This window comes from Pogona vitticeps, chromosome 2, assembly GCF_051106095.1.
Source record: "Pogona vitticeps strain Pit_001003342236 chromosome 2, PviZW2.1, whole genome shotgun sequence".
Lineage (NCBI taxonomy): Eukaryota > Metazoa > Chordata > Lepidosauria > Squamata > Agamidae > Pogona > Pogona vitticeps.
This window is the reverse complement of record NC_135784.1, coordinates 304,507,156-304,518,993: the sequence shown is the minus strand read 5'-3', so window position 1 is coordinate 304,518,993 and position 11,838 is coordinate 304,507,156.

Here is an 11,838-nt window from a genome sequence, read left to right as displayed (position 1 = left end):
AACTAGAAGATCAGAAAAATAATTAGTTGAAGTTAGCATTTTCTTAGAGATATCAGTTAAAGCAGTTAGTCCAACTTTTGTTGTCAGGCCACGAAAATAACCTGGATTTACCAAATGTCATTCCCACACTCTGACCATTGCACCACAGTTTGTGTAGGAACCAAATCAGTTACACACAACTTTGTTATGTGTCGTCAAGTCGGAACCGGCTTATATCAACTGTAATGGGGCTTTTAAGATGAGTGAGATATTTAAGGTACAGTTTTTACCAATTCCACACCCCCAGGGAATTTCCATGGTTGAGAGGGGATTCAAACCCAGTCCTCTTTAGACCTGTTCCATCACTATCCACTATACCTTGTCTTGATATTTAAACACAGTCAAGCACATTATCATAGAATCAAGGAGTTGGAAGGGGCCTAGAAAGCCATTGAGTCAAACCCCCTTTTCAGTGCAGGAATATAAATCAAAGGATATCTGCCAGACGGTTGTCCAATTTTCTCATGAATGTCTCCAGTGTTGGAGCACTCATCACCTCCCAAGATAATTGATTCCATATACCATATTTTTTTCTGGGTATAAGACGACCCCCACTTTTCCAACCCCAAGTAAGAAAATTTGATCGCTGCTTTCCCCCTCTACTTCCTAAACCCCGTGAAAGCAGGATCAAAGGGCTGCGGAAGTGAAAGGAGAAAGCAGCCATGAAAGGGCTGCAGGATCACAGCCCTTTGATCCCACAGCCCTTTCATGGCTGCTTTCCCTCCCACTTCCTAAGCCCCGCGGGCTCCCCCCCCTTACTTCCATGTATGAGACAACCCTTAACTTTTAGTCTAAAGATTTCAGATAAAAGTATTATACATGGAAAAATATGGTATTATTTAAACAACTACTGATTTGAAATAATTTAACACAATTTCAAAATGAGTTTGTTTGTTTTTTTTTAAATTTGAAGGTGCAATATGTCCTGTTATGTTACAATCATAATGTAAAAGCAATAAAATGTGATACCTTTTTAAGTTATAAAAAGCAAGCTACAAACACATCAGGAATATGGGTTAAAAATGTCACCCAGAGCATCAGCTAGAAGACAACACAGGCTCTTAACGCCGGCCCTGCAGGACTGCAATCCAAAGAAAATATCAGCTTCCAACCACTAGGTTATATGGTTATTTTTGGCTTCCGTTGGCTACACCTAGTGGTTGGACAAAATTTCATTCCCTCTTGCTCTGATGGACGTCTGCCACCTTTCTCTGTAACTTCTCTTCTCGGCGATAGAGGAGTTCGAAAGAAGGCCATGGAGGTCAGTGGAGGAGGAGGAGAGATGCTGAGTCCTGGCATTCTTTTGTTGGTTGACTTGGGAGGGAGAACCCAACCAAAGGCTACCAGGGTGAATGCTGAAACCCACTTTCGTGACATGTGTTTACAGCCTGCTATTCGTAACTCATCTTTAAGAAATAGACCTGGCACAGGTATCTGCCATGATGTTCAGACTTTTGTATGTTTTTTTTCTTGTCCTATTATATTGCCACAATATATTGCTCCACAATGAATTCTTTATTTTTGACTATTCGTTACTTTCACAATACAATAATGGGACATTCTATCCCTTTACTTACTCTGAAATGGTCTTAAATTATTCTAAGTCAGTGGTTGTTTAAATAAGATAATATGTTTAATGGGTTTTAGTACAATGACCAGAATCCTATTACTTATGTAAATAGTGACAGTCTCGGGGGTAATTGCCACATGAGAAGAAGTCAGTGCTTGTATTCCCCACTGCACATCATTCTCCTGACTTGGCCTTCAACAAGAAATACATGGATGAACTTTTCAGATAGTGAAAATTCACCACTGAGATTTATGCCACTTTAACTTACGCAGCTGTAGAACTACACAACCTTAATGCTAACACTGAAGAAACTGAAATAGTTAGAGATCTTGTATGCCTTGTTTCAATCCTCCATGCAAAGGGAGACGGACATCATGAAATCAGAAGAAGGCGGAGACTCAGAAGGGAAGCCATGAAGGAAGTCGGAAAGGTCATCATGTATAAGGATGTGTCACCAGAAACCGAGATCAGCCAACGCTGTTGTATTTCCAGTCACCATGTATGGGGGTGAAAGCAGAAGAAATCTGACAGGAAGGAGAGAGAAAAAAGATTTGTTTGAAATGTGGGGCTGGAGGAGAGCTTTGTGGGAACCCTGGAAAAAGGAACAACTGGGTCCTAGATCAAATCAAGCCTGAACTTTCTCTGGAGGCAAAATAATAATAATAATAATGTTGTAACTGAGGTTGTCCTACTTTGGGCACATCATGAGAAGACAGGGTTCTCTGGAAAAGTCAATCATGCTGGGAAAGGTGGAAGGCAGCAGGAGAAGAGGAAGACCAAATATCAGATGGATTGATTCCCTAAAGGAAGCCACAGGGTGGAACCTAGAGGAGCCGAGATGTCACAGATATAAATCGGAAGTAACTTGACAGCACATCGCAATAACAAGGTCATATAAGTCATAGGATTTAGGCCAGTGACTTATTCTGAGTTGCAGCAGTGTGTTTTTAGCCATTTTGTGAACTGCCTTGGATTTCTGGATCAGATCGGATATAAGTAAAGTAACCAATACACAAAGCATCAAGCTCTGTTTGTACACAGGCTCCTTCCACACTTCAGCTGATTGTGAGTCAGCTAGGGAGGCAGGAACCACAATGTCGTGTCTAGCTTGTTTGTTCTCGGTATGCGCAAGAGTGAACCCCTGAAGGGGACTTGAGACCAAAGCTAGGAAGTGTCTGAAGGAAACCGTGGTATGAACTCACTTTTTGGGAATGATGTAGGGTTATGGATCTTTTGCCTTGTACAAGTGACTTTTCTGTGCCTGAACACGTGATCTGCTTGCGTATTTGTGAATAGCATAAATAGCAGGAAAATGCCATAAGAGTGTGGTCCCAAGTAGAGAGCTAAAGCTGAAGCCAAACCACCCCTCTCTTAAGAGATGGTGGGAATTACTTAGGACTCCCCTCACCTTGGTCAACATTTGTGCTGGCAGGGACGTGGTGGCGCTGCTGGTTAAACTGCAGAAGCCTCTGTGCTGCAAGGTCAGAAGACCTGCCGTTGTAAGATCAAATCCACACGATGGAGTGAGCTCCGATCGCTTGTCCCAGCTCCTGCCAACCTAGCAGTTCGAAAGCATGTAAATGCAAGTAGATAAATAGGTACCACCTCGGTGGGAAGGTAACAGTGTTCCGTGTCTAGTCATGCTGGTCACGTGACCACAGAAACTGTCTTTGGACAAAACACTGGCTTGGAAACAGGGATGAGCACCACGCCCTAGAGTCGGACACAACTGGACTAAATGTCAAGGGGAAACTTTATATTTACTTAACGATTATGGCCCTGGAAAAGAGGCAGTTGGACCTAGCATAACTTTGTTCCTCCTTCACTCTTGTCCTCCTCTGACCTTCCTTATAAAAGGGGGGGGGGAATCTTCATGGTGGCAGATCTCAGTCGACAGAGCAGTTCTGCTGGCAGATCCTTCAGGTCCTCCACTGGATAGCATAAAACATGGCTGCCTGTTTCAACCTCCCTAAAGCTGATACATCTTTGAACTGGGATCGTACTGGGAGTCCGCAATGCAGGGGGAGGCAAAACTTGGTCGGTTTGGAAAGCCAATGTTTTGCTCCCAACACACCCAAAAGGCCCTGATAAGCCTGGAAATGGTTAACAAATAGTAACCATCAAAATTAGAACTGCCTGGATATCCATGCCTGGTTATCTTTTGTGGGGGACGTTTGGTTCCAAGGAACGCGGTAGCATGATGGGCCCTGAGCAAAATCCGCAAGTCCTGAAGGCCTTCACAAAAGGGAAAGTGGCCTTTTTTCTGCATAATATTTCCTGTTCTAGTAAGGCATCTAAGGAATCTTAGGGGCTGTCTGTAGCCTTCTGAGTGCACTTTGCCCTCTCCTGTGCTTTCAGGGGGGAAAACAAACAAACCCAGGTACTGAACGTATTGGGTTTTTTTTTAAGTTGAACAAAACAGTTTTATTGGTTATAGTTCACTTAAACAGGTTCTTTTTTTCGATTTTTTTTTATTTTTTAACATGGGGGGGGTGACAAAAGGGAAAAGCACTTGATGAGGAAGAAGGGAGACAATAACATACTGATATCCAGTCTATACCTATTGCCATATCAAGATTTTAAGTTATTCTATTTACTCTTTTCTGCCTTGTAGATAAAGTTCTCATTTCAGTATATGTTATTCAGCTGCTGCCTGTTGATCCAGTCCACTTGTTAAATAGATCCCATCTTTCTGTTGCCTTTTGCAGGGGTTGATCTTGCAAAAGATCAACGTATTGGTTTTCTAGTACTCAAGGAAGAAGAGAGACATCTGCATGGGATTTTTTGGAATTTTTTTTTTGGACTACAAACTCCATACTTCTCCATCCTGGGGGGTTCGCTTCACATGGCCATACTTGCAGACCCCTAAAAGTGTCTCCCCTGGGGAAAAGGTGTAGCTGGGAAAGATTTAGAGCCCTCCCAGTTAGTCCTTTTCTCCAGGTGAGGCTCATTTAAGTGTCTGCAGGTATGAGTATATGAGGTTGGGGAATGTATAAGATTTCTAGTAAAAGAATTTCAAAAAAATCACATGGCTAGAGGTTCAGGTCCTCAGCCACAGTGTTTGGAGCATATGGCATGGATGGACACGCTTAAGCCGAACACTCCATGAGAATTTCTCCTGCCCTCATCCAAGCTTGTTTTTGCTTCCCTCAAAATATGTGGAACATTGCTCATGGGCAGGAACCTCCTGATCCGCCCTGAAATTTCAGATTAGGTGAGCCTAACTGTCAAATGTTTTCCCGAAGCGTTCTCACACAGAGAAGGAAAATGTCCTCGCTTTCCACTTGGAGACAATTTTTTTTCCCCGCATTCATATATTCTATGTGCTAGACATTCATTCACACCAGATGATGCAATTTATATTACCAGCTAAAGACCACCCACAGACACTGATGGATGCCAGACGTTTTGTGGATCTCTGCCCAAACGGGTGACAGCAGGAAAAAATATGGATTTTCTTGGCATGTGGCAACAGTCTTTTGGAAACGCTGCTTCTTTGAAAAATGTGGCTTTTAAGTAGCTTTGCACAATAGGTAGAGTTCAGAGGGAAAGGAGTAATTTTTTGTGGCAGGAATTCAAAACATGCTATACGAGGAACATGAGGATGAGGCATGCTGACATTCCCAGGTCCTTGGGATAGTAAGCAAAATGCTACATTTTTTAAAAAATTCTGGTCATGTGAGCTTTTTAAAATACAGTTCCCAGAATCCTTCAACTAAACATTTCTGGGACTTGTTATTAACTTTTTGAAGCTCTGAGTTTTACGGAGCATGGCTATTTCATTTCATGTCCTATATTCTCTGCCATCTTTCCACTTTGACAAGGACATCAAGACTGAATGTTCTGTGTCACAGATCTGATAAGAATTTTCCCAAAATCTTCAGCTTGTTTGAGATTGGACATGGAGAACAGACACTATGGTTAGCACATCAAAATGTTTGGATAGCTCAATAGTTCAGGAAGCTGGGAATTTGATTTCCCCACTATACCTCCTTGACAGGGACTGGACTCAGTCCCTTCCAGTTCTGCAGTTCCTTCCTTCCTTCCTTCCTTCCTTCCTTCCTTCCTTCCTTCCTTCCTTCCTTCCTTCCTTCCTTCCTTCCTTCCTTCCTTCCTTCCTTCCTTCCTTCCTTCCTTCCTTCATTCATTCATTCATTCATTCATTCATTCATTCATTCATTCATTCACATCAGAAGAAGAAGAAAGCATGCTAGTGTTTCTGCAACACAATTAACTCTGATATTTATGCCCGAGCAAATAGAAGGTAAACACAGATGACGTTTACCTACCAGCTAAACAATCACAAAAAAAGAAGACGTTTCAATTTGCAAGCTACAGAAGGTCAGAAGAACTTCTCTGGTGGCAGTCAGATGGCTTTTAACACTTGGACATCTGCTGCTTCTAACAACAAGTTCTCTTAGAGTCTGATTTGACTCTTATGTGCAATGCCAAATATTTGGGTTTCAGGTGAGAAGAATACCACACCCTCCAACCATCCTCTAGACAGCAGTGCATTCTGTGTGAGTGTGAGACCCTTCCCATATATATAAACATAGTTATCTGTTGTATTTAGGGTTGTGCATATTTACTTAAAAAGAGCCATGCTGAACCTAGCTAAAGGCTTATTTTGTAGGCCAGCATTCTGTTTTCTTTAGAGTCACTCATTTCCCTATAGGAAGGCCATAGCGACACATGCAGGCAATGCTGTTGTTTTCATGCTGTCAAGTCAGAACCTACTTATAGCAGGCTTAACAGGGTTTTGAAGGTAGCTGGGATATTTAAGGAGTGGTTTTACCAGATCCACTCCCCCCAGTCAGTTTCCATGGCTGAATGAGGATACGAGAGCAATAGGACCCTCCCATTCATGTTCGCCAGCCATCAGCATTGTGTGGCCAAATGCCTCTGGAATTACGGTCTCACCAAGTGGAAGCTGATGACTCTAATTTTGTGTGGATGGCAAGTCCACCCCATGCGTTCGTCTGAACTTTACAGGAGCTGTCCAATGGGCAGCCATCATTTAGTCTTGTAAAGTTCAGACTACAACAAGAAATGGAGCCACTTCCTACAGTGAAATCAGAGTTCATAGCTCTACCAAAGATAAACTCCTTCCCCCCAACATTTCCGTGTGTGCATGCTATAATGGCATCTTTTAGTATTCCGTGAGATTAATTATCAAAAGCCTTCATGGCTCTTGCAAAGTTGCTTTGAAAAATTGTGTGTGTGTGTGTGTGTCTGTGTGTGTCTGTGTGTGTCTGTGTGTATCTGTGTCTGTGTGTGTGTGCCAGGAAGAATATGAATTGACAGTTATCTAAGAATCAAGTCTATGTATATGTCCCTCTCTCCCTCTCTCTCCCTCTCTCTCTCTCTCTCTCTCTCTGTGTGTGTGTGTGTGTGTGTGTGTGTGTGTGAGAGAGAGAGAGAGAGAGAGAGAGAGAGAGAGAATAAGAGAGACCTGTAAATTCAAGTGCTTGAGCTGGCTTTCTTGTATGGATGTGTTTTGCATAGACAGCAAGGATAACTACACATTAGATTTATGGGCATTGTGGACTGGTTGCTATGACGACCACTCCAGCTGCTCTGCACCAAATAACCTTGTCATGTGAACATTTATCAGAAGCACATCACCAAGTACAGGATTGCAGTATGTGCTCCTGGCCTAAAGAGCAGGAGGCTTTTGCATGTCAGTTGTGCCTAGCCTTTCACAGTTATCTGCCAGACCCCCAAATTACTGAAATAGCTGATGAAGATATAGAAGAGTTTGGCTTCTCCTTTTTCGCAGTTCCCAACATTTGCGGCAATCTGCTTCAAGCCAGGCCCGTAGACTCGAGGATCCATAGGGTCCCTTCCAGCTGTGCATTTCTAAGATGATTATTGTTATAGATGATTATAAAGTCAAATATGTTCCATCCACCAAGTGTTGTAATCAGCTAAGAACGTGCAAGACCTTTCAAACCTCAGTCAAAGAACAACAGTGGGTGGCTCACCTCAGGAATGAGTAAAATGTAGCCTCCCATTTGTTCTGGATCACAGCTGCTATTGATTGATTGATTGATTGATTGATTGATTGATTGATTGATTGATTGAAAATATTTTTACTTTCTCCGTAAAATCTAGGAACCCAAACACAGACAGCAACATACAGTGACTTTGAAACGGCAAAGATAGCTATGATCCTAATTTTACATCTATGTCTTCTTTATATGGCTGGTGAGGGCAGCTGAAAGGTACTGTCATATTCACTGAGTTACATAGCATCATAGGAGGTGGAATTGATCGTCTTCAGATGCTTGGTGGACTGAGTTGCTTCCCTTTGTGAGAGCTTTTCATTAATCATGAAGGACAAACTGTGTGTTTATAAAGATAAGTCATGGAGGCTGCTGATTCCAGTTTCACAGGTAGGGAATGACTTTGTTCCAGGTTTTGTTCCAAACTTTACAAAGTGCTGAAGGCGACTCCCCCAGCTTAAAAAACAACAACACAGTTTCAGCACCATGGAGAGCTCTATTAGTCTTGCCTGAACCCTGGAAGCCCTCTCCAGTGGTGGGATTCAAATAAACTAACAACAGGTTCTATGTCCTATTGACCATTTTAACTATACCAAAAGAAATAATGTAAATCTGGCAAAATTAAGGCAGGAGTCTAGAGTGAAAACTTCCCCTGCTTGCAACGGGTGGAGGAGACCTAAAGGCAGGTGCCTCAAGGTGAGGTAGATTATGGTCTGGGAAGAGGTATAGACCTGCTGGCTGCAGCGGTGCCAGGAGGGGACAGGCAGGGAAACCTGGCCATCAATCACACAATTACATGCAGAGCTGCCATAAAGAGGAAGAGGGGAAACCCGGCCAGAGAAGGTCCCGGCACGAGCCGGGGGGGGGCACGGGCTTCCAAAGGCCGAGTTGTGTGTGTGTGGAGGGGGGGAGAGAAAGTGAGGAAGGGCCACCAGGCTAAGGAGGCAGGGAAGATGAGCGAGCAGAGAAAGGCTCAGAAGACTCCATAGGGTTCCCTTGGAAGCCTTTCTGAGGCGTCTTGGGAGCCCAAGCCGCTGTGTGTGTGTGTGTGTGGAGGGGGAGAGAGGGAGGGAAGCCTGCCCGCCTGCCTGGCTTTCCTGGGGAGGGGGGACAGACCATGGGCCCAGGGCTTCCCAGCCCCAGCGCCGGCGCCATGTGAGGGGAGTCTGAGGGACGGCAATGGGCGGGAAGGCGCCTCAGGGCAGAAGGCAACGCAAGGAAGGAAGGGATTGAGAACAGGGCTTTTTGATGGGAGGGCGAGGGTGAAAGGGGAGGAGGCCGGTCCCTGCTTTCTCCCCCTCAGCCTCCTTGGCACCTCCCTCCATGAGGGAACCGGGCCAGAGGTGAGGAGGCAGAGGCGGCAGGAGGGGTGAGGGATCTGAGGAAGAAGGGCGCCCGCTCTTCTCCGCCAAGCCAAGAGAGGCAGGGGGGAGAGGGAGAGGGGTGGCTTTTGTCACGTTCCCTGGGGTTACAACAGCCAAAGTCCGATAAACCAGTCCAGGGTCAGGAATACCAAGAATGCAAAGCCAATGTCCATAAACCAACTCACAGAATGCAGTCCAAGTTCAGAGTCCAGAGTCCAATACACAGCGTAGTCCAGGGTCAGAGTCCAGAGTTCGGAACACGGTTCAAGAAGCATGGATGCAAGCCAGGGGTTTTGACTCATTGCTTCCACAGAAATTCCGGCTAGCTAGGAGCTGTTTTATAGTAAAACAGCTCCTTGAGCTGCTGGAAACCTTTCCATCCTGTTAATACTCAGGGCTAGTTGAACGGATATTTCTGTGGACAGCCTTTGAGCGATCCTCTGACCTTTTTCTCCTAAGTCTTTCCTGAAGGCTGACCCGAAGCTTGTCTGCTGGGGAAGGAGAATCTGGAGGCGGTTCAGGTGTTTCTGATCTCTCAGCATTCTCTTCAGCCTCAGTTAACCCTTCTGGTTCCAGGTCTTCGGCTGCACTCATGACAGCTTTCCACAGATAGATCCCTTCTGTGATGCGGTTCTACTTTAGCGGCCACCGGAGTTTGCTGCAGTCGGTGCTCCGGTGCTTCATCCTCCCGCCCAGCCCGGTGCAAAGCCACCAACCAAGCCTGGCCCAGCAGCAGCTATTGCTGTTGCTGCTGCAAGTGCTGCTGCTGCTGCTGCTGCTGCTGCTGCGGACACCATGTCTGCTGCCCTCCCCGTCCTCCTTCGCCGTTGGCGCCTCCTCTACGTCTGCCCCAGCTGGGTCACAGCGACCACATCCGAGCCTGTTTCAGATCTGTCCAGTGGTGGGATTCATCAGGCCCCAAACCGGACCAATCACTAGCCAATGCATTGGCATCCTTCAGTCTCGAGAGACTATGGTAACATGCTCTGAATTGAGGAGTGTCCTCTCCAGAGCATGAAGCCAGGGTAAGGTAATATGGAGGATAGGCTGTTACCCAAGCAGCAGATCCCCCCTCTCCACATTGCTGAAATGGTCCAATGGAAAGGCAAGAGCCAATACAACTGGTTCCAGCAATGTCGCAGGAGTTGGCAGAATGACACATGCTGCCTTCGGGACTCCAGCTCCGGATTTTGCCTCGAGGTTAACTCCTGAAGCCTTTTCCATGAGTGGATATAGCCACAAGGCAGTGGAGGTTTGAAATTGGAGTTTTCCTTCTCCTAGATGGGCTGCCTTCCATGGCTGACGAGCCAATACTTCCTCATTAGAGCTAAAATCTCTTTGTGAGATTTCTGAGCCATGATTTAGGCAAACTTTCATGTATGAGAAATCAGACTCAGAAATGAAGCCCATCCTTAGGTACAGAATACCAATGATAACACAAAACAAGCTAATTTCCCAGTTACATAAGATGTGTTTTCAGCAGTTAAAGAATTCCTTTTGGTAATGACAGGTTGTCTATAACTTATTGTTGCCTATTAGTCTCTGCCTCTTCTTTTTTTAACCAGTTCCTGATTCATCAGAGGATGTGGGAAACGTCTGCTTAAAGGCTGTAGCTGCATTCTGTTCCAGTGGCGTGCATACACTCTTGGCAGGAAGTGGCAGCTGCCAGCAGGCAGGGTAACCCCTTATTCTGCCCTTTTGCTTAGAAGTAGAGCATAAGATCAAAGGGTTATTTTAGCGAATCCTAGTTACGATTAGGTAACTAGTATCCTATCTGCTTCTCTCATAACATACTATGTAATCAAGCTAAGTCAATAAAGGAGCTCTCAGGGCGTTGCCTGTAGGCTCCGCTGGCTCAGACATCCGCTGTCGACTCCTTTGTTCTCTCTCTAAGCCAATTAGCCTTCCTTTGTTCCATGATCACCCACAAGAGATCATCACCTGTTATCCTCAAACTGCTAAATTCAGTAAAAAGCAGTCAGTGAGTTGTTTGGACTTTGCAGATTTTCCCAACATCTTAATAACCATGTTGCATGAGCAATGGAAATAAAAGCTTGCTTCCAAAGGAAATCTCTAAAGCCTGCTTTAACGCTTTCCATCAATGTGCATTACGGATGTTCTCAACTGATCATTTGGCTAAGCCAATAGAACTTTTGTGAAGAAAAAGAAAACATTTAACCTGACCTTCCACAAATGTCTTTATTTGAAAACACATTCGGAAACACAAATGTGCTTCTAAGTGTTGATTTTGGTAGCAGAAATTTATCCCATCTGAAGCATTCATGACCAGCATGAGACATAAAATATAAAATAAAGATATAAAATGCAGATTTTTAAAGTTGCTAATAGAGATTTTAAAAATGCAGATTTTAAAATGTAAAGGTTATTACCTTTAAACTCTCATGAGTGCGAAATATATTTAATAGTTACCTTTGGAAAATATGTTTCAATGTTTTTATTTCTTTTTAGCAGCAATATCAAAATGGGTCGAGTACAAATCGTTGCAAAATTCACACCCATGCCTGTGATATCTTTTCGCAAAATATTAACATTTTATGTGCCTTTTTTTTTATTGTACAAATTCTCCCTTTCCTTGACTAAAATATATTTCTGTCCTTTTTTAAAAAAAAAAATCACATGCATTTTTCAAACATATTGCATCCAATATGGACAGATTTCTGGAGGAAAAATCCATTGCAGGTTACAAGCCATGATGGGGATGTATAGTTTCCAGGCTTAAGGGGAAGGTACCTCAAAATGTCAGATGCCGGGTAGAGGGATTAGGAGACAGGGGTCTAGTTGTCTCATGTGCTCCCAGAGGCCTCTGGTGGGGGCCCCTGTGAGATACAGGAAGCTGGAC